The following is a 24,094-nucleotide window of genomic DNA, read 5'->3' on the forward strand; positions in this document are numbered from 1 at the left end:
AAAATGACTGCCGTCACATCATCCGGGTGGATGCCACACATTAGTGCTGGCTGAAGTGGCTCTGCACTCACTATGTAAAGAGCTTTGAGTAAAAGGCATCCTTTAACAAGTGTAAGGAGTATCCTGATGTCCTGGCTAAATGGCACGCCACGGCCTGGTCATTCTGACCCCTTAATCATCCCCTGTCACTGACTGGCTGTCTCACTCACCACTTCACCACCTAACAGCTCATGTGTGGTGAGCATACTGGTACAAAAATGGCCGCCGTCACATCATGCAGGTGGATGCAGCACATCAGTGGTGGTTTAAGTGACTCCCCACTCACAATGTAAAGTGCTTTGAGTAGTGAGAAAGGTGCTATATAAATGTAAAGGATTATTATTATTATTAGTGCGGCCCGGTGGCACGGTTAGGAGACCCAGGTCCTCACTGAGTGGAGTTTGCATGTTCTCCCCGCATCTGCGTGGGTTTCCTCCCACAGTCCAAAGACATGCATGTTAGGTGTATTGGCGATCCTAAATTGTCCCTGGTGTCTGCTTGGTGTCTGCTTGGTGTGTGCCCTGCGGTGGGCTGGCGCCCTGCCCAGGGTTTGTTTCCTGCCTTGTACCCTGTGTTGCCTGGGATTGGCTCCAGCAGACCCCTGTGACCCTGTGTTAGGATATAGCGGGTTGGATAATGGATAGATGGATGGATTTAGACCCTTTCACTTTCTGCCCAGGGCGCCATGGTGGCGCAGTGGTAGCACTGCTGCCTCGCAGTTAGGAGACCTGGGTTCACTTCCTGGGTCCTCCCTGCGTGGTGTTTGCATGTTCTCCCCGTGTCTGCGTGGGTTTCCTCCCACAGTACAAAGACATGCAGGTTAGGTGGACTGGCGATTCTAAATTGTCCCTAGTGTGTGCTTGGTGGGCCCTGTGGTGGGCTGGCATCCTGCCCAGGATTTGTTCCTGCCTTGTGCCCTGGAATTGGCTCCAGCAGACCCTGTGACCTTGTTTTGGGATATAGCGGGTTGGATGATGGATGGATGGATTATTATTATTATTATTGTATTATTATTATTATTATTATTATTATTATATCTTTGACAGTTTAGGCAACATGTAAGATATTACTAGGTCATCAGGTCCAAAAGGCATTCATTTGGTCCATTTGTAGCTTTTAGTAATCACCCTAATGACAAATTTTATCCATCCATCCATTTTCTAACCCGCTGAATCCAAATACAGGGTCACGGGGGTCTGCTGGAGCCAATCCCAGCCAACACAGGGCACAAGGCAGGAACCAATCCTGGGCAGGGTGCCAACCCACCGCAGGACAAATGTTATAATTCATAAAATTTCTGTGTTCTGCAGATGTAGGACTCCATCCATTTTTTGTCTTTTCAAAGGGGTGCACCGCAATGGCATCGGTGTTTCCTGCTGCACCAGAATGTGTGCTGACGTTTATTTCACGCAGCAATCCCTGAGGCTTTTACTGCTGCCAGTCCACTTCGCTGACAAAAGGCCTTAATGATGCTAATCACCATTTACCGACGATGTTATTGCATTTTTGGAATTCATTTGAATGCACGGTTATCTATTTATGTATTTGGATGTGTGGTCAAGTAAGCAAGTGGATAATTGACTGAAAGATAATTGTGATTCTATGTTGTCGAAGTAATCTATTGATGTCCAGCATAATTAAGATAATTACATTAGAATCAGGATTGTTGTCCCAGTCGTGGTGGTGCTGCGCAGGGTGACGGAAAGAAAAACGTGGGCTCTCGGGAAATATCTGCAAGAGGGGCTGCTTATATGTGCTTTCTGTGACCCTGAATTAGATAAGGGAGTCCAGATGATGTGTGGACTGTAGTTTCCTTTCTCTGTCCCCTTCTCGTGTTATGTCTATATGGACAGAGCCCTCCATAATGTCTGGGACAACGACACACTTCTCTTTGATTGACCTCCTCTACTGCTCCACAGTTTAAAATTACAAATCATACAATTCAGACATCGTGATTAAAGTGCACATTGACGACTTTCATTTAAGGGGATTTGCACACATTTCTGTTACATAACACTTTTTCCCCTCATTTCAGGGCACCATGATGTCTGGACACAGCAATGGCAGGTTGAAATCAGAATATACGTTTATATGTTTAATATGTCACTGTGCTCTATACATAAAATATTTTATAAATCTGCTTTTTTCTCACATATACAGCTAAAGGCAGATTTAGCACCCAGGGGCTCATCATTTAGAACAAGCAGTAGAACACACGAAAGGGACAACTATGAAAATGGGCATTGTACTGTGTCTGGGTGCATGAATTTGAATCTTCTCTTTGTCTTGTTTAGAATGGCATGATTTGTCTAAGTAAGGCCCTGCACATGGAGAAAGAGTATAAAGCCTTGGAGCATTGCCCGACGGCCTGGTGGCGCAGTGGGTAGCGCTGCTGTCTCGCAGTAAGGAGACCTGTGGGTTCGCTTCCCGGGTCCTCCCTGCGTGGAGTTTGCATGTTCTCCCCGTGTCTGCGTGGGTTTCCTTCCACAGTCCAAAGACATGCAGGTTAGGTGGACTGGCGATTCTAAATTGTGTTTGGTGTGTGGGTGTGTGGGTGTGTCCTGTGGTGGGCTGGGATTGGCTCCGGCAGACCCCCGTGACCCTGTAGTTGGGATATAGCGGGTTGGATAATGGATGGACGGATAAATTTAAAATGCATTACCCCAGCTTGTTTCATCAGAGGGGCGGCACGGTGGGGCAGCGCTGCTGCCTCGCAGTAAGGAGACCTGGAGTTTGCATGTTCTCTCGATGTCTGCGTGAGTTTCCTCCCACAGTCCAAAGACATGCAGGTTAGGTGCATTGGCGATCCTAAATTGTCCCTGGTGTGTGCTTGGTGTGTGGGTGTGCTCACCCTGTGGTGAGCTGGCACCCTGCCTGGGGTTTGTTTTCCTGCCTTGCACCCTGTGTTTTGCCTGGGATTGGCTCCAGCAGACCCCCGTGACCCTGTGTTAGGATATAGCGGGATGGATGATGGATGGATGGATGGATTTAGACCCTTTCACTTTCTGCCCAGGGTGGCATGGTGGTGCAGTGGTAGCGCTGCTGCCTTGCAGTAAGGAGACCTGGGTTCGCTTCCTGGGTAAGGAGACATATGTTTAATATGTCACTGTGCTCTATACAGAAAACATTTTATAAATCTGCTTCTTTCTCACGTATACAGCTAAAGGCCAGATTTAGCACCCAGAGCCTCATCATTTAGAACAAGCATTAGAAGACATGAAAGGGACAACTATGAAAATGGGCATTCTCTTTGTCTTGTTTAGAATGGCATGATTTACCTAAGTAAGGGCCTAAACATGGAGAAAGAGTATAAAGCCTTGGAGCACTGTCCGACGGCATGGTGGCGCAGTTGGTAGCGCTGCTGCCTCGCATTAAAGAGACCCGGGTTCACTTCCCAGGTCCTCCCTGCATGGAGTTTGCATGTTCTCCCCGTGTCTGCATGGGTTTCCATCCACAGTCCAAAGACATGCAGGTTAGGTGGACTGGCAATTCTACATTGTGTTTGGTGAGTGTGTGTGCCCTGTGGTGGGCTGGCGGCCTGCCCGGGGTCTGTTTCTTGCCTTGTGCCCTGTGTTGGCTGGGTTTGGCTCCGGCAGACCCCCGTGACCCTGTAGTTGGGATATAGCGGGTTGGATATTGGATGGACGGACAAATTTAAAATGCATTACCCCAGCTTGTTTCATCAGAGGGGCGGCACGGTGGGGCAGCGCTGCTGCCTCACAGTAAGGAGACCTGGCATTTGCATGTTCTCCCCGTGTCTGCGTGAGTTTCCTCCCACAGTCCAAAGACATGCAGGTTAGGTGCATTGGCGATCCTAAATTGTGCCTTGAACCCTGTGTTGCCTGGGATTGGCTCCAGCAGACCCCCGTGACCCTGTGTTGGATATAGCGGGTTGGATAATGGAAGGATGGATGGATTTAGACCCTTTCACTTTCTGCCCAGGGTGGCATGGTGGTGCAGTGGTAGTGCTGCTGCCTTGCAGTAAGGAGACCTGGGTTCGCTTCCCGGGTAATATGTCACTGTGCTCTATAGATAAAATATTTTATAAATCTGCTTCTTTCTCACATATACAGCTAAAGGCCAGATTTAGCACCCAGGGGCTCATCATTTAGAACAAGCATTAGAAGACATGAAAGGGACAACTATTAAAATGAGCATTGTACTGTGTCTGGGTGCATGAAATTGAATCTTCTCTTTGTCTTGTTTAGAATGGCATGATTTGCCTAAGTAAGGGCCTGCACATGGAGAAAGAGTATAAAGCCTTGGAATGATTGCCCGACGGCACGGTGGCACAGTGGGTAGTGCTGCTGCCTTGCAGTAAGGAGACCTGTGTGTTCGCTTCCTGGGTCCTCCCTGTAGGCGTATCAGCTGCACGAACATATTCAGCTGGGGACCGATAGGCTGATGCTGGTACCTCACTTTCGTTTTTCGATTTCCATCTCCAAATCACTTGCATCAAACTCAGAGTCTGAAAAGTCAGAGTCCGATTCAGAGATAATACGTAAAATGTTCAAGGAGTATTTTGCTTTACACATTTGCTTTCGTCTCGCCAGATGTCAATGCCATTTTAGAGGCTGCTATTCACTACTCATGTACGCCCAGGGAATCGAGGTCAAATCAACAAAGTTATGTGACTTTCCTTCAACCAAACAGAGTCGAACTAAAACATAAAGGCGAGTTTTGTCACAGTTTACAGCCCATTACTGTCTTAAACCCCTGAATTTTGACAAAAGTCAACATCAGCCCTGAAAGAGATAATTAAGTGTGTATGAGAGTGTTCTGTTTAAAGATATACTAGCCAAAGTACCCACCATTGCCTGGGCATAAATACACAGGGAGATAGCGTCTTTTGGAAATTCAGCAACCCCACAGACGCACTCTTAGACAAAAGCTGTAATCCATGGAGACAACAAAAATTGATATCCCGATTAACTGAGAAGAAAACACGGCCCCTGTGGTCTTCAATTAGCTCCTGCATCGGCCGGCAGCAGGGTCTGTGCACACTGACGACGTTGTCCTCCCATCAGTCCCTGCGCACTCCTGCTGTCTGATGGGAATTGTAGTCCCTGTTCGGCTTGGAGTTTGTGGCTTGCCCCGCGGTGGTCTTAGATGAGATCCTGTGTTAGCTAATGTCCTGACAGCACACTGAGTCCACTGCAAAAAATTGGGAGATGTGAAATCAAACAGTAAAAGGTCAAAGCTGCGAGATCAGTTACACTGCAACGAACCCAAAGCATGAGATAATCTCGAGGTTGAAAAAGTTTTGGCAAAGAAGTTCTGTACCAAAAGACAGCAATAGCATGTATTTATAGAGCACATTTTCAAACAAAAGGAACGCAGTGTAAAGCACTTCACAGCTAGTGAAACAGACATTTAAAAAATGTCCACCTTAATTAAAAGACAAGTGTCTGTTGTGTCCATCCGGTTGCCAAGTCTCTGTTATATGCCATTTAGTATGGGACTTGTAAAAGCAGTGCTAAGGTTTGCAATGTGCCGTCTGTTGGAACGAAAAATACAAAGCATTTTATTACTAGATGCGCTACAAAGTGCGTTCCAATCAATGGTGCAGTGAAACATTAATGGTGAATTTGTCCAACAGAAAGTAACTGTCAGATGGACAGAAAGAAATCAGCTTATCCACCTTAATAAAAGGACAAGTGTCTGTCTGTGTCTGTATATCTAGTTGCTATGTCTCTGTTATATGCCATTTAGTGTGGGACTTGTAAAAGCAGTGTTAATGTTTGTGATGCGCCCTGTGTTGGAATGAAAAATGTGATGCATTTTATTACAACTTGCATTAGAGAATACATTCCAATAGGTGGTGCACTTTAAACATTAACGGTGAATATGTCCAATAGAAAGTAAATGTTGGACGGGAAGAAATCAGCTTATCCACCTTAATAAAAGGACCAGTCTGTGTGTGTGTATCCATCTAGTTGCTATGTCTCTGTTATATGCCATTTAGTGTGGGACTTGTAAAAGCAGTGTTAATGTTTGTGATGCGCCCTGTGTTGGAATGAAAAATGTGATGCAGTTATGCATTACAAAATGCGTTCCAATAGATGGTGCACTGCAAACTCTTAACAGTGAATATGTCCAACAGAAAGTAACTGTCAGACAGACAGAAAACAGCTTATCCACCAATAAAAGGAGAAGTATCTCAGTGTGTGTGTGTGTGTGTCCATCTAGTTGCTATGTCTCTGTTATATGCCATTTGGTGTGGGACTTGTAAAAGCAGTGTTAATGTTTGTGATGTGCCATGTGTTGGAATGAAAAATACAAAGAATTTTATTACTAGATTCATTACAAAGTGCATTCCAATCAATGGTGCAGTGCAAACATTAATGGTGAATTTGTCCAACAGAAAGTAACTGTCAGATGGACAGAAAGAAATCAGCTTATCCACCTTAATAAAAGGACCAGTTTGTGTGTGTGTGTGTATCTGTGTGTCCATCCAGTTGCCATGTCTCTGTTATATACCATATATGGTATGGGACTTGTAAATGCAGTGTTAATGTTTGTGATGCGCCATATGGTGGAATGAAAGATGTGATGCATTTTATTACTAGATGAATTACAAAATACATTCCAATAGGTGGTGCACTTTAAAGATTTACGGTGACTATGCTCAATAGAAAGTAACTGTCAGACAGACAGAAAACAGCTTATCCACCTTAATGAAAGGACAAGTATGTGTGTGTGTGTATGTATATCTGTGTGTCCATCCAGCTGCTATGTCTCTTTTATATGCCATTTGGTATGGGATTTGTAAAAGCAGTGCTAATGTTTGTGATGCACCATGTGTTGGAATGAAAAATGTGATGTGTTTTATTACTACATGCCTTACAGAATATATTCCAATAGGTGGTGCACTGCAAATGTTAACACTGAATACACCCAAACAGGACTAACTGTTAGACAGACAGAAATCAGCTCATCCACTTTAATAAAAGGACAATTGTCAATGTGGGTGTCTGTATATCCGTCTAGTTGCCATGTCTCTGTTATATATGCCATTTAGTGTGGGACTTGTAAAAGCAGTGTTAATGTTTGTAATGCGCCATGTGTTGGAATAAAAAACACAATGCATTTCTTTGCTACGTGTATTACAAAATGCATTTCAACAGGTGGAGCACTGCAAATGTTAATGTTGAACACGTCCAACAAAGAGTAACCATCGGGCAGACAAAAATCTTATGCAACTTAATTGAAGGACAAGTGTCTGTGTTTGTATCTGTTTATCTGTGGATCTCTCCAGTTTCTCGGGTTAGGAAGAAAATTAGGCGTAAGATGTAGAGAAAGGGTGGAACAAATTAAGAATGATCATAAACATGCAAAAAAATGTGTCTAAAAATAAAATTTAAAAATGGGCTTATTGGCCTACACATTTGTCCAGCGTTACATGCTGGCAGTAGCAGCGCGTTAGCAACTTTCTGGAAGCAAACACACCAAACACTTTATTCACTTTATGCTCTTCAAAGAATGCTGGGGATAAATGGATGTCCTTTTGTAGATTACAGAGATGAATGTTTCAGTTTTAATAGAATATCACGGGACTTCTCTCCTTTTGCAGTTAGTTGATAATAATCTTGAATTGCAGATCTCTTTTTAAATTCCTGAGAGCAACAACTGTAGCCGTATAAGAGCTTATTTGCTTTTAATGTGCATGAGCATTATGATCAACTATTAAATTGCTGATAACGAAACTTTAAAACCTCAAAGTTTGCTCAGTACGTACCTGCTGGCCTATTCATACGGACTGATAAGGACGGATGACAAACAGACTGGCTGATTTTCAAAACCCCGTTAATGAGTTTACTCCTCACTAAAGATCAGCCACTATAGAGAGAATTTAAAAATTCAATTAGCCAATCAAAGAGGAGTATTAAGCGGTATGGTAAACGCAATAAACAGGCAACAGAAAAACTGTGGGCTGATGGGGCCAAAGCGCGTTTGTATGGCGACGTCCTCACTTGCGTGGTTTTCGTGGCTTTGACTCTAAAAAGGGACCCTGCATGATGCGTGAACTTGAAGAGCTGCTTTGTTTGACTGCTAGTCGTATTATTTCAATTCAGAAGCAGCTGGACCTTGACTTCTGCACTTGTGCTGCCAGGATGGGGGACCCTGAAATGGCTAGGCGGGCCAGAAAATGTCAAAATCAAGTCGGATCAATAAAGCTAGCAAAGAGAGTCGAACTAAAATGTAGTGGCGAGTTTTGTCACAGTTTACAGCTGATTACCATCGTCTACGCCTGAAGTTTTCGACAAAAGTCAACATCTGCCCTGAAAGAGATAAGGAGTTGAATAGTAAGATGAACAGGGTCATCACAACTGAAGATCTTAGAAAGCTGTTGGACACTTTTTAAGGGTTTTATACTTTGTGTAAAAGCTGAAAGTAAGATAAGATGATATTCCCATATCTGCCTTACTGAAGTCAGGATTCACAGGGAGATGGAGTCTATCTTAGCAGCATGGAAAGGATGGAAGGGAGGAAGCAGCTCTGGTTGGTTAGTCAGTCCACTGCTGGGTCAATTTAAAGTTTCTATTTAACCCTAACCTACACGTCTTTAGGGAAAAAACGAGCTAATTCCATGCTAACACTGACCTAGAGTGAGATTTGAACCTAAGACCCAGGATATACCATGCAGTATGCTAACTACTGTGCCACCCTGCCACACTGAGATTAAGGACTTTGGCTAGCGGTTATCAAACTGTCGGGCACACCCCCCCGGGTGTTTGGCGCTGAAGCTGTACATGTTTTTGTAATTTTTTACATTTTTTATTTCAAATTTAAATATAATATAATATAATCACAACGAATGCATTCTAACTAAAATTGAAATAAGACATTTTTAAGGCATAGATCTCATGACCAATATGTGCCTGCTTTGAAGTACACAGCCCGTCCAGGTTTGGATTGATATTCGAGATATCGAGACACTCTGAGCTCCGTTTCTATTTGAAGTTTGTTTCTATGATGAGCGGTGTTGTTGCTGCTGCTGCTTTTATCGTCGCGTATTTTCAATCCAGAAAGTTCGAGACGTATCGGTGTCTGTCGCGAACATTCGGGTACCAGTAGATCAGGTGATAATGCGGCGCGACTGCACCACATTGGCAGCGTAGCCAATATTGCCAACTTGATTTAAATAATTTACTGAGTATTGGGTTATTCTCTTGATATAACTAACTGCGGTATAATATTTGTTGGACGAAAATATGCTCGTCTCATGCAGATTGATTTCATCGGTGTCCTCGTTTACGAGATTTTTAAAAATTAAAACATATTTAATCGTTTCTTTACATAAACAATAATTAAATAAGAATAAATAATTTATTCTTTGTTTTTGGAATTAGAATTACTACCAAAAACCTCACAAGGCATTTTAACAGTTATTGAAGCACTTTAAAAAAAAGAAATTGCAAATAGTTCATCGAAGTTAGCCGAACACATGCAAATCTTATGGAAATAAAAATGACAGGATACCATTGGTAGTTGTGTCATAGGTTATTCTCATCTATCTTATATTATGCAGGGGGCGCAGAATTATTACAGGTAGAAAATCTGGTCGCGAAATACGAAAGTTTGAGAACTGCTGTCTACATTCTGGTTCTGGTGGTGAATCGTCAGTGCTTGAAGTGGGCTGTTACTCTCTGATACAGAGTACCAACTCTTCTCATTGTTTTGTCGTTGAGTATTACTTCTCTTAGCTGCAAACTACAAATGTTTGGAATGCACCTTTTGTTGGAATGGCAAATGGCAATGCATTTTATGAGTACAAATGACGGTGATGTGGAATCTTTTGGGATGATAAATTCAATGCATTTTCTGAGTACAAATATTTATGATTCTCCATCTGCTGGAGTGACAAATTCAGTGCATTTTATTACTACAAATGTTTGTGAAGCGCCACCTGTTGGAATGGAAAATGCAATCCATTTTAGCACTACACGTGTTTGTAATGCAGAATCTGTTGCATTGACATATCCAATGCATTTTATTAAAGCAAAGGTTTGTGACATGCTTTCTGTTGGAATGAGAAATACAATTTATTTTAATAATACAAATGTTTGTAATGCACCACCTGTTGGAATGGAAAATCCAATGCATTTTCTGAGTACAAATGTTTATGATTCTCCATCTGCTGGAGTGACAAATTCAGTGCATTTATTTACTACAAAGGTTTGTGAAGCGCCATCTGTTGGAAAGACAACTGCAATGCATTGTATAACTACAGATGCTTGTAATGCAGAATCGGTTGCAATGATAAATCCAGTGCACTTTACGAGTACAAATGTTTATGATGCTCCATCTGCTGGAGTGACAAATTCAGTTAATTTTATTACAACAATTGTTTGTGTGATTCGTCATCTGTTGGAATGACAAATGCAATGCATTTTATTACTACAAATGTTTGTGATATGCCATCTGTTAGAATGGAAAATGCAGTGACTTAAGATTTCAGTCTTCCTCAGATGGGTAGCATAGCAGAGCCATCGCTGACAGGGCACAGACACACCAAGCATCAGTGTGTGCACGCACCCTAGCTGACAGGAGGACGACCGCTGCGCATGCACGCTGCACTGACAGCCAAGCACATTAAACAGGCAGACTGATAACCACAAGTCCTAGACTATCATCACAAAACAAAGAGCACATATCAAAGGGAGAGGTCAACCACTCGAAAGAAGCAGCCGAATCACAAGTCATAAAGGGTCGTGGTGACATCTGGTCACAGTGAAGGACATTGTAGCAACCTCAGAGGGGTTACCTGGGGTGCCGTGTTTCACAAGAAGAGCTTCTGTGAGGAGCGGAGGTCTGAGGGTTTCTAGTAGGCAACACAAGGCTGTTTCTCTGTGCTTACTTTATAGTCAGCAATGTCTAAAATCAGTCAGTCATTGTCCAACCCGCTATATCCTAACACAGGGTCTGCTGGAGCCAATCCCAGCCAGCACAGGGTGCAAGGCAGGAAACAAACCCCGGGCAGGTCGCCAGCCCACTGCAGGGCACACACACACACCAAGCACACATTAGGGACAATTTAGGATCGCCAATCCACCTAACCTGCATGTCTGTGGACTGTGGGAGGAAACCCACGCTGTGCAGGGAGAACATGCAAACTCCACGCAGGGAGGAACCAGGAAGCGAACCTGGGTCTCCTTACTGCGAGGCAGCAGCGCTACCCACTGCGCCACCTTGCAGAATAACAAAGCAGGATTTTGATTTTTCTTAACTTAAGTAAAATAAAAAAAACTGAAATATCTCATTGACATGAGTCTTCAGAATAAGCACATGCAGTGCAGCAACCTGCTGGAGCTTATGCACTGCTGGGGCTGGCACTTCACTCTTGGGGGGACCAGAGGTCTGCATGTTTTCTATCCATCCATCCATTTTCTAACCTGCTGAATCTGAACACAGGGTCACAGGGGTCTGCTGGAGCCAATCCCAGCCAACACAGGGCACAAGGCAGGAACCAATCCTGGGCAGGGTGCCAACCCACTGCAGGACACACACAAACACCAAGCACACACCAGGGCCAATTTAGAATCGCCAATCCACCTAACCCGCATGTCTTTGGATTGTGAGAGGAAACCCACGCAGACACGGGGAGAACATGCAAACTCCACGCAGGGAGGACCCGGGAAACGAACCCGGGTCTCTTAACTGCGAGGCAGCAGCGCTAACCACTGTGCCCCCGTGCCGCTGCATGTTTTCTAGTATTGACACAATTTACAACCTGAAAGTTACTATCTTTATCAAAAATAGAACAGTGCAGTGCTTCTACAGTGCCTTCAGTGATGTTTGGGACCAAGACCCTTTTATCCCTTTATCTGCTTCATAGTTTAGCATTACAAATCCGACAATTCAGACATTGTGATTAAAGTGAACATTGCAGACGTTCATTTAAGGGGATTTGGTCACACAACACTTTGTCTACACAGTCTCCCGCCATAATGTTTGGAACAATTGGTGTCACAACAGTTTGTGATTCCTCAGGTGGGTTTTCATAGCTTCATAAAATACCTTGGCTTGCTTTTACTCTTTGAAGTCTGCAGTTGCCATTGTTTACCACGAGGAGAAGAGCTGTGCTAATGAAGCCATCATGAGGGTGAAAAACAAGAAGCAAACTATTGGAGACATCAGTAAAACCTTAGAATGGCCAAAAATCAGTCAGTCATTCTCCAACCCGCTATATCCTAACCACGGGGAGTATTAAAATGCATTGCATTTGTCATTCCAACAGGGCACAAGGCAGGAAACAAACCCCGGGCAGGGCACCAACCCATAGCAGGGCACACATGCACCAGGGACAATTTAGGATCGCCAATCCACCTAACCTGCATGTCTTTGGACTGTCGGAGGAAACCCAGGCAGACACGGGGAGAACATGCAAACTCCATGCAGGGAGGACCCGGGAAGTGAACTCAGGTCTCCTTACTGCGAGGCAGCCGCGCTAACCACTGCACCACCATGCTGCCCATGTCTAAAATCACATTTCAAATATTACAAATGCTTGACGTGTTACTAATATTATAAATATTACATTGGAATATTTTAATTCATCCAATTAATTTCTCTGCTGAAACTCATATCTACAATTACAGTAAAGAAAATTATTTGCCCTGGCAGGTATATTGACTTTCTCGGGGTGGGCCTTTAACTGGTGACCCTGAGGTCCATAATCTAACACCACAACCACTAGGGAGCCACACTGCTAGTGCCGAATGTAATTTAATTTTTAAGAAAGATTTATGTTTTTGCACAGTAGGACTTCTTGACTCTTATTGTTTAAATCTTTCTTTTTTATTTACTCTAAGGACGGCTGCCATAATGGTATCCAAATAGAGGCAATAAAGAAACATCAGGCACGTGTGAATGGCATAGAATATTAAAGGTGTCAGTTCCATCTGAAAGCTTCAAAGGGAGTTGCTGCTTTAATGACCAAACAAATAAAATAAAATCAAAATGAATAAAAGAATAAAATGCCATCAAATGATCTCGAGAAAACCTGTCCAGTCTAGTTGATGGCAAACATTATAAACTTGCAGATTTCCTATGAAAAAAGTCTCATCAAGTATACTGTATTCCAGGGTTTTAAAGGCTCAAGCCAATGATGGCCTGTGAATAACGCAAAAGGCGTTGCGGACTTCTCTGTACTGACCAAGCGTCTCAGAATTACTCCGAGGAATGGCACTAAAAGTCCAAACGTGATAAGAATCTGCAAGACAAGAAAAAGAGCAACGGAGCGGCCGACACTCGCTACCAGCAAGGACAAGGAGGCCACATTTGAGAAGCAATGGTGTCACAATTTTACGGCTCCCCGTGTTGCAAACTGCTGCTCGTGATAGTTTGGTGATACCAATGCTAAGGCTTCACCACAAAGATAATAATAATAATATCCATCCATTATCCAACCCGCTATATCCTAACTACAGGGTCAAGGGTGTCTGCAATCCCAGCCAACACAGGGCACAAGGCAGGAAACAAACCCCGGGCAGGGTGCCAGCCCACCGCAGGGCACACACACACATATACCCAGCACACACTAGGGACAATTTAGGATTGCCAATGCACCTAACCTGCATGTCTTTGGATTGTGGGAGGAAACACACGCAGACACGGGGAGAACATGCAAACTCCACACAGGAAGGACCTGGGAAGCGAACCCGGGTTTCCTAACTGCGAGGCAGCAGTGCTACCCACTGCACCACCATGCTGCCCATGGGCTCAACAGGCTCAATAACATAAAATAATTAAGAAACAAAAGAAAGATAATAAGAAAACATGTCAGGTCAGGTCAGGTTGGGGAGCAGGCACTGGTACAGCATGTTGCCGCAACCACAACACGAAGAAACAGCTCAGGATCCTGGTTGGTAACCCCCCAGGCAGACACGCGGTTCAGCCCACTCACCAGAAATGACCATCTATCTCTCACAGCCATGTGTTACGTGGGTATCCCCTTGGCCTGGTCCAGTCACTTGGGTCCCCAACAGTGAGGAACCTGCGAGCCGGATCATCCTCGGGTAATCACACCTCATGGCTATAATGCCATAACTGGCACTCCTTCACAATGCAGGTAATGTGCCTCATTTGGGACTCCATGAGCAACATAAAGTCTAACCAGTGGTACCCAGGGATCATCCGGAGAGACACAGTACTGAAGGAGTCCAGTCTTCATCTCAGGTCACTGGACAGCATCCATATTGGTGCCACATGAGAGGTTGGGCATCAAATTAAAAGAAGTGGGAGTTCAGGGTGATGTTTTTAGGTGGGTGCAGAATTGGCTCCGACACAGGAAGCAGAGGGTGATGGTGTGAGGAACTTCATCAGAATTGGCTGACATTAAGAGTGGTGACCAGCAGGGGGCAGTGGAGGGGCCACTGCTATTTTATTATATATAGAAATGAGTTAGATAGGAATATAAGTAACAAGCTGGTTAAGTTTGCAGATGATACCAAGATAGGTGGATTAGCAGATAACCTGGAAGCTGTTGAGTCATTACAGAAGGACTTGGACAGCAGACAGGCTATGGCAGACTTGTGGCAGGTGAAATTTAATGTCAGTAAATGTAAAGAATTGCAGGTTGGAAGTAAAAATGTTATGTTTGAATATACAATAGGCGGTCGGAAAAATTGAGAGTCCACCTTATGAGAAAGATTTAGGAGTCGAAGTGGACTCAAAGCTATCAACTGCCTGTCAGTGTTTAGAAGCCATTAAGAAGCCTAACAGAATGGCAGGTTATATAGCGCCTTGATGTGTGGAGTACAAGTCACAAGAGGTTCTGCTCAAGCTTTACAACACACTGGTGAGGCCTCATCTGGAGTCCTGTGTGCAGTTTGGATCTCCAGGCTACAAAAAGGACATAACAGCACTAGAGAAGGTCCAGAGGAGAGTAACAAGGCTGATCCTGGACCACAGAGACCAATAATGGAGGGAAGACTGGAATCGCTGAACCAAACGGCGACTAAGAGGTGACATGACTGAAGTGGACTAAAGTGACCATTCAGGCTATTAGGATATTAGGTTATATAGCGCCTTGTTGTGTGGAGTACAAGTCACAGGAGGTTCTGCTCAAGCTTTATAGCACACTGGTGAGACCTCATCTGGAGTCCTGGGTGCAATTTGGGTCTCCAGGCTACAAAAAGGACACAACAGTGCAAGAGAAGGTCCAGAGAAGAGCAAATAGGCTGAGTCCAGGACTACAGGGGATGACTTAGGAGGAAAGATTAAAAGAGCTGAGCCTTAAGGAGATGAAGAGGAGACCTGACTGAAGTGTTTAAAATGGTGAAGGGAATAAGTCCAGTGGATCAAGACGGTGACTTGAAAATGAGTTCATCAAGAACACGGGGACACAGCTGGAAACTTGTGAAGGGGTAAAATTCACACAAACATTAGGAAGTTTTTCTTTACACCAAGAACACAAAGAACGATAGACACTTGGAATAAGTGACCAAGTAGTGTGTTAGAATTTAGGGACTTTCAAAACTCCACTTGATGTTTTTTATAAGAAATGAATGAATAGGACTGGCGAGCTTTGTCGGACTGAATGGCCTGCTCTCGTCCAGAGTGTCCTAATGTCTCACAACTTTATAGCAAGACAGGAAGCACCAGGACTCTAAAGACTTGGACCTTCGTCCTCTCACAGAGATATCGGGAGCGGCACACACCCCTTTCCATTGCCCTCATGACCCCCGTATGCTCTCCCAATTCGTCTACAGACTTCATAGGAAGACTCACCAGAGACGTGAATGTCACTGCCGAGGTAAATAAACCTCCCGATGAGGTTGACACTCTCTCTGCAGACCTTGGCTTGCACACTTGAATCCTTTCACGTTCTCCACGAGGAGTCTGTCGTTCCGTACAGGTGATGATGCACGCTGAGCATCCTGAGGCAGCCCATCTGTTGCGTGCGACAAAACGGTTTCAGCCCTCGTTGCCTTTGTAGAAAGCCGTCCGGCAATTTGTGGGCCTGATGATCAATCAAATGTGATTGCTCATGAGCTCATTAGATAAATAATTTGTTTTAAAGTAGTTTAATATTTTATGTCTTTATATGTGTCTCTCGAGCTCCGAGCTGACATGTGGTTAATTGTCTCTTTCCTAGTTAATTACGCTGTCTCGTCTGATCAGTGGTGGGCTGCCTTGGTTTCATGCCGCTGAAGCACACAGCTACTTTACTTCACTTTACTTCATTGCCATAACAACATCAGCTGCACAGAATTTAATCTGGATGAAGCTCGTCCAGAGAACACACCGATACAACCTTACAAAATACAGACATCACTCGTGAACGTTCATCTGTAAATATGTCGTCTTCACTCAGGCGGCGGTCCCTTTATAGGTCATTCCCACTGGGCTCCCAGGATGCAAATTCAGCTCCATATACAATAATACAATACAATACAATACAATTTATTTTTTGTAGAGCCCAAAAGTCACACAAGAAGTGCCGCAATGGGCTTTAACAGGCCCTGCCTTTTGACAGCCCCCCAGCCTTCACTCTCTAAGAAGACAAGAAAAAAGTCCCAAAAAAACCCTTGTAGGGACAAAATGGAAGGAACCTCGGGAAAGGCGGTTCAAAGAGAGACCCCTTACCAGGTACGCTGGGCATGCAGCGGGTGTTAAAAAGAAGGGGGTCAATACAATATAATACGCAGAAGAGAACAAATCCTCAATACAGTATAAAAAGACAAAATTTTAGAAGTACGTAGTAGAATTTAACAGTAGATGATATCCCATAATATTATTTGGATTTGTTCAGAGTCCTGGAGACCTCATTCGTCAAGCTGCCTCCCCCATTTGGCCATTCCACAGCTGAAATAGCACTAATCCTATGAAAGGACCCCTCTTTCCCAAGATTCCTGTGATCCTCCATCAGGGATGACTTTACCTCTTAGGTGAGCAGAGAGCTGACGAGACTTCGTGCCAGCAAAGCAGCAGGTCCAGATGGAGTATCGCCACGACTGCTGAAGGCCTGTCCGCTGGAACTGTGGAGTCCTCTACAGCGCATCTTCAACCTGAGCCTGGAACAGGGGAGAGTCCCGAGGCTTTGGAAAACATCTTGTATCACCCCAGTCCCAAAGGTATCACGTCCTGGTGAGCTGAATGACTTCCGGCCTGTCGCTCTGACGTGATGAAGACCATGGAGCGGCTGCTGCTTCACCACCTGAGGCCACAGGTCCGCCACGCCCTCGACCCTCTGCAGTTCACATACCAGAAGAAGGTGGGAGCGCAGGATGCCATCATCTATATGCTACACCGATCCCTCTCCCACTTGGACAGAGGCAGTGGTGCTGTAAGAATTATGTTTTATGAACTTCTCTAGCGCCTTCAACAACATCCAACCTCTGCTCCTTAAGGACAAGCTAACTGAGTAGACTCACACCTGGTGGCATGGATTGTGGACTATCTTACAGACAGACCTCAGTATGTGCGTCTTGGGAACTGCAGGTCTGACATTGTGGTCAGCAGCACAGGAGCGCCGCAGGGGACTGTATTTTCTCCGGTCCTGTTCAGCCAACATACATCAGACTTCCAATACAACTCGGAGTCCTGCCACGTGCAAAAGTTCGCTGACGACACTGCTATCGTGGGCTGCATCAGGAGTGGGCAGGAGGAGGAGTGTAGGAACCTAATCAAGGACTTTGTTAAATGGAGCGACTCAAACCACTTACACCTGAACACCAGCAAGACCAAGGAACTGGTGGTGGATTTTAGGAGGCCCAGGCCCCTCATGGATCATCAGAGGTGACTGTGCAGAGGGTACAGACCTATAAATACCTGGGAGTGCACCTGGATGATAAATTGGACCGGACTGCCAATACTGATGCTCTGTGTAAGAGAGGACAGAGCCGACTATACTTCCTTAGAAGGTTGGCGTTCTTCAACATCTGCAATAAGATGCTACAGATGTTATATTAGACGGTTGTGGTGAGCGCCCTCTTCTACGCGGTGATGAGCTAGGGAGGCAGCATAAAGAAGAGGGACGCCTCACACCTGGACAGACTGGTGAGGAAGGCAGGCTCTATAGTAGACACGGAGCTGGACAGTTTGACATCCGTGGCACAGTGACGGGCGCTGAGCAGACTCCTGTCAATCATGGAGAATCCACTGCATCCACTGAACAGGATCATCTCCAGACAGAGGAGCAGCTTCAGCGACAGACTGCTGTCACCATCCTGCTCCACTGACAGACTGAGGAGACCCCACACTATGCGACTCTTCAGTTCCACCCGGAGGAGTAAATGCTTATACATAGTTATTGTCTGCTTTTACATTCATTTTTATTACTCTTTAATTTAATATTGTTTTTTGTATCAGTAGACTGCTGCAGAATTATGTGAATTTCCCAGTGGGATTAATAAAGTATCTATCTATCTATCTATCTATCTATCTATCTATCTATCTATCTATCTATCTATCTATCTATCTATCTATCTATCTATCTATCTATCTATCTATCTATCCATCTACCTTAGGCAGGCAAAACAACTTGACAGGTGGGACGTGGCACTGAGTGCCACATTTGAGTACCGAGAAGAGAAACAGAATAGGTGAGGGTTAGTAACAAATTATAAATTTCATGTTACTTATGTTTTAGTGCTAATGACTAACAACAGAGATGCAGTCTGTACAGTTAATCAGCAGTTCTAGTCAGGGTGTGCTAAACTGAAGTAGTGAGATTTGAAAGCTGAGACTGAAGGGCATCTCTTATAGTATCAGGCAGACCACTCCGCAGTTTAGGGGTCCTGTAACTAAAAGCTCGACCTCCCACTGTTATTTTATTAATTCTTGGAATCATAAGCAGGCTGGCATCTCGAGATCTTAATGTGCACTCAGGTTTGTAAGTCATGATAAGTTCAGACAAGTAAGCCGGACCTCGGCCATTTAATGCTTTATATGTTAAAAGGAGGAATTAGAAATCTGCCCTAAACCTAACCGGGAGCCAGTGTAAGGATTTAAGAACTGGAGTGATGTGTATTGTATAATGAAGTACACAATATACCAAGTGGATTACAGGCTGGAGATGTCTCAACTCGATGAGTCAATTGAGAAGTCCATCAGAGCAAGCGATGAATTGGTATTTATTTTTTTTACACTAGAACAGAATTTATGGTGAACACTATCGTATTGTCACAAAGGCCATTACACGAGCCTCCGAGGTTGTTTTGTTTATGTGCGATGTAAAGACTCAAAAGACACAAGATAAAGGATCTGGGGCACCCGAAGGCAAACCCTTTATAATGAAGTACACAAAAAGGCATCAAACGAAATGTGTGGTACTATGCAAGTATTTGTTGTTTTCTTATTAAGACTCTGTCCGGCCAATTTGGCGTCGGTTCTGTTTTTGAGGTATTCTGGGAGGAAGCGGAGGGCCCAGGTGGGCTGTTCCCGGAAGTGACGTCAGATTGTGAGAGGTGTCGATCTTCCTTTCTGCCCCGGAAGAAGAGAGTAGTGTTATTAGACAGCGTCCCCTTGTGTCTCTGCGGTAAACCACACTTACCAAGGCCCTTGGGTGGCTCCCCAAGCACAGCAAACAAGAAGAAATGCCCCCTAAACCAAGGGTGCCCAACTCCAGTCCTGGAGGGCCGCAGTGGCTGCAGGTTTTCATTCTAACCCTTTTCTTAATGAGTGACCCGTTTTTGCTGCCAATTAACTTCTTTTGAATTCATTTTAACTGACTTGCTCTTGAAGACTCAGACCCCTTAATTGTTTTTTTTTTTCCTTAATTAGCAGCCAAACAATAAAAAGATATAAAATGAGCCAAAACAACTGGTGTCCATCACACAATATCTGAAGATAAAGAAAGATGGAGGTCTCAGGAATGCTGAACTGCTCTTAGAAAAGAGAAAATCCACATTTTCAGAAATGTCTGCTATTGCACAATGAGAGCAGCAACAAGCCATGGAGTTAAAGAACGGGTTTAATTAACGACAAGACTCAGCGCCTCATTAAGCAGCTGGTTGGAATGAAATTGGTTGGAGTTTGAGGCCCTGACTTAGTTGGTCTTCCGTTGGCTCCCTCACTTCACATTTCACTTCTGTTTGGGTGCCATTTAAGGAAAGAAATGAAGCAACTCAGAGGAACGATGAAGAAATTCAGGGAAACACTTCTTAAAAACCAAGTCAATTAAAATGAATTCAAATGAAGTTAATTAGCAGCAAAAACAAATCACTAATTAAGAAAAGTGTTCGAATGAAAACCTGCAGTCGCTTATTTATTTTAGCCCACAATTGTTCACTAAACACGTGGTCATTGGCTTTGAGTTCCCGCACAATCTGCAATTTGTAGGGTGGAACTTCAACTCGTGCAGTATTCTTTGCACGCTTTGTCGCCCTAACTGTAGCGATGATGCATGTTGTTGAATGGAGCAGCGAGGGCTCCTCACAATGGCAGCTCGAACAGCCTCAAAATTCTCTGGAGTGCGGGGCCATTCGAACACCACCTGGCGACTTCTTTTTTAAAGGCTGAACCCGGTTCTTTGAAATTACGCACCCATGTTGTAATCGCATGAGCAGACGGGACACGATCGTGACGTACTAACTGGTAATGACGCCGAAATTCCCTTTGCGCAGCAGTCACACTATCACCATTCTTAAAAAAGGCTTTCACAGCAAACGCTTGTTGTGCTCCACTCCACTGATTCATTATAATTAATGGCAAAGGGTTCTAAATGAGGTCACATTGGTCACCAAACAACTGCCAATGCCCCAGGGTCGCCAACACCTGTGCCACCATGTACAAGCAAAAGGTTTGGGGATTCGCCCCGTATAGTGTAAAGGACTTTCTGAAGAGTGGTTGTCTTACCACCGAGTAGTTTATAGAGCAGGGGGTCTCCAACCTTCCCCGAGAGCTACTTTTACAAAATCAAAATGGCCGAGAGCTCCTCATGTTTCCTAACGTTTATTTTCATAGCTTATTTCAACCTAAACAAACGGAATGAGCTTGTTTTGCCTGAACATTTACAAAATGAGTTTAATTAACTACAAGACTCAGCGCCTCATTAAGCAGCTGGTTGGAGTGAAACTGGTTGGAGTTTGAGGCCCTGACTTAGTTGGTCTTCTGTTGGCTCCCTCACTTCACATTTCACTTCTGTTGGTGTCCACAACTCACATGTTGTGTTAAAACATCACAAAATATATTGAGTTCACCTGCAAGTGCATTTTGTACGTCTGTATGCATTTTCTAGTGTATCTCACACTATTGAATTAAAACATGAATGCTGTCACAATGCAATTCCAAATCCACAGATATTCCTTATTCCTTTGTCATTTTGTCACATGTCACTGTGTCACTTTATTCTACCCTCCAGTCGTATGTGTGATGTGTTTTTTAGTTAGTCAGATGACTGGCACTGAGGTGTATGGTGGAGTAGAGCCACTGAGGTTCACTCTTCTGGAGTCATTTCAATGTCCGTCTGTCCGTCTTGGTCTGAACTTTGATTTCATGACCTTCATGTCAGACTCATAGAGGTCTGGAGACCCAAACAAAGCCGAGCTGCTTGGTGAGGATTCTTTTGGTTATCTGCCTCCAGAAAATGCTGAGAATGCTGTTGAAACTTTAACAGCACATTATTTTGACACTTTACTAATATATAATATAGAAAATTCAATGTCTGTCTGTCTCTATGTCTGTTCACTTTTCACGAGAGAACTACTTTACAGATTTAGATCGGTTTTTTTTTTTCTATAATTTGCTTGAACATTTCGGTTGATTTTACGAATTCTGTCATTTTGCTGTGTATCAGAGTTCTCTTGCGGTAATCGATTTATTTGCGCGAATCCGAGAGAGACAGGCTCTCCTCACTCACTCGCCAGCTTCATGTTCTTTAACTCCGCTTAGCTAGCGAACAAGAGATCAATTGAATTCAACTTTGTTTGATATTTAAAATAAAGTGTTACTTAGGTCTTGATGAGTTGGAGTCCGGATGTTCTTTTAAGTGTCTGCCACATTGAAAAGATAAGCTTGCAATTCAGATTGTGGATTGTGATTTTGTGTTAAAAGGATTTTTTTTTAGAAAGATCGCCCACCCCTAATTTGACTAATCAAGTTTTCAAATTTCTGTAGGATTCATTAACCCTTTGGCGAGCTACTTGGAAAGGGGTGGCGAGTTACCGGTAGCTTGACGTGTTGGAGACCCCTGCTCTTGAGACTGAGTCAGAGCATGACTGCTAGGGAAAATAAGGTCGGTTGTCTTTATAGTTGGTGGTGAGGAAGAGGAGGGTCCAACAGGGATTAGGTGGAAATGAGGTCAGAAGGAGGGTGTGGTCTGGTGGCGGACGTAAAACCTGGTTGGGCTTCTGGTGGTTTTCCCATCAGATGATCTGCAGGGGAGGGCGAAAACTGCCCCTGTGTTTCACCTTTAGATAAGCCCTGTAAATGCCTCCTATGCGCACATGTGTGACATCCTATTAAAGTAACGTTCAGTGTATAGGGGCTGAGGCCTGTCCCAGCAGCACTTGGTGCTAGGCAGTAACCAACAATCCACAGAGCGTACACACACAGGGCCGGATTAAGGCGGGTGCTATTGATGCTCCAGCATTAGGCCCATTCCTGAAATAGGCCCAGATGATAACAGACAAGAATTTTCCGGAAGCCGAACAGTTTTCCTTTACTATATTAACTTCAAAATAATTCTTAGAATGAAATTTGGAGTCCAACCTTTGGACGCCTAGACACAACGTTACTTATTATACAGTTACTATTGTTCTTTGCGCTGTGACGTAACTATAACATCGTTGTGTTTATTGTTAACCGAAGATTTCAAGTTAATGCCATCAATTTTACGTTAAACAGTTTACTTAGTAATTTAGCTGCGTTTTTTACAATATCTTGGGGATTCTTGCCACTTTATTATTGTTCGGTAGATAGATAGATAGATAGATTTGAAAGGCACTATATAATAGATAGATAGATAGATAGATAGATAGATAGATAGATAGATAGATAGATATGAAAGGCACTGTATAATGATAGATAGATAAATAGATAGATAGATAAATAGATTGATTGATAGATAGATAGAAAGGCACTATATAACTATAGATAATAGATTATCAAAAGGCATTATGTAATAGATAGATAGATAGATAGATAGATATGAAAGGCACTATATAACTATAGATATATACTGTAGATTATCAAAAGGCATTATGTAATATACAGATAGATAGAAAGATAGATAGATATGAAAGGCACTATATAATAGATAGATAGATAGATAGATTTTTTGCGCTGCAGCATCAGGCCCAATTTCGTCTTAATCCAGCCCTACACACACACACAAACATACATGGAGCCATTTTATATTCGAAACTTCTCTGAAGATTTGGGATGGAAACCCAGAAAAGACCCTCACGGACACAGAATATTCAAACAGACAACGACCAAGTGTGGAATTTGAAACAGGATACTGGATCTGCGAGGAAACGGCGTGAAGCCCTGTGCCACCCACCACTTAAAAGGTGCTATATACTGTAAAGTCATCCGCCGCAGAGGCCTCATTACGTGCAGTAGACGTGTCGCCAAGCCAAAGCACAGCAGACATCCTGATTTCAGCCCCTTCAAATGTGTCAGCCGCCGCTCGCTCCGTTTTTTCCTAATGCCTCTTCAAAGACAGCCGTTCTAGTTGACAGTGCTGGATTATAACGCCGGTGAACTCATTTTGCTGTACGTGCCACTCTTGCTAATTCTCTGGGGTTGTTTGTTAATATTACACAGTGCTTGTGAAATATGCTGCCCGGGGGGGATCTCAGCGATGACCTTCATCATCACCTGATATCAGCCTGAGTATAATGGTTATCGTAATAACTAATTAAATATGGTTCCCTCATGACCTCGCTTACCTTTTTACTTTTTCAATTTCACCACAATGACACCATTTGAAATTTTCACACACACTGGCCACCTACTGGCTGTTTCTGACGCTTTTCTTCTTGTATTGATTACTGCTAAATTACCAAATTGATTTTTTTTTTATTCCTTTATGAGGTTCTGTCTCATATGATGGCTTATCAGGCAAGGCTTTCTTCTTAGTCTGTGGCAGAGTTAATTCTAC

The 24,094-nt window shown here is 43.8% G+C and overlaps 1 protein-coding gene across 1 annotated transcript in view; it reads left to right on the forward strand.

The window, feature by feature from the left end:
• adgrb3 (adhesion G protein-coupled receptor B3) overlaps positions 1–24,094 on the forward strand; it is an 868,080-nt gene that overhangs the window by 339,216 nt on the left and 504,770 nt on the right. The gene's annotated exons all lie outside the window — the stretch shown is intronic.

This window comes from Polypterus senegalus, chromosome 16 (assembly GCF_016835505.1).
Source record: "Polypterus senegalus isolate Bchr_013 chromosome 16, ASM1683550v1, whole genome shotgun sequence".
Classification (NCBI taxonomy): Eukaryota; Metazoa; Chordata; class Cladistia; order Polypteriformes; family Polypteridae; genus Polypterus; species Polypterus senegalus.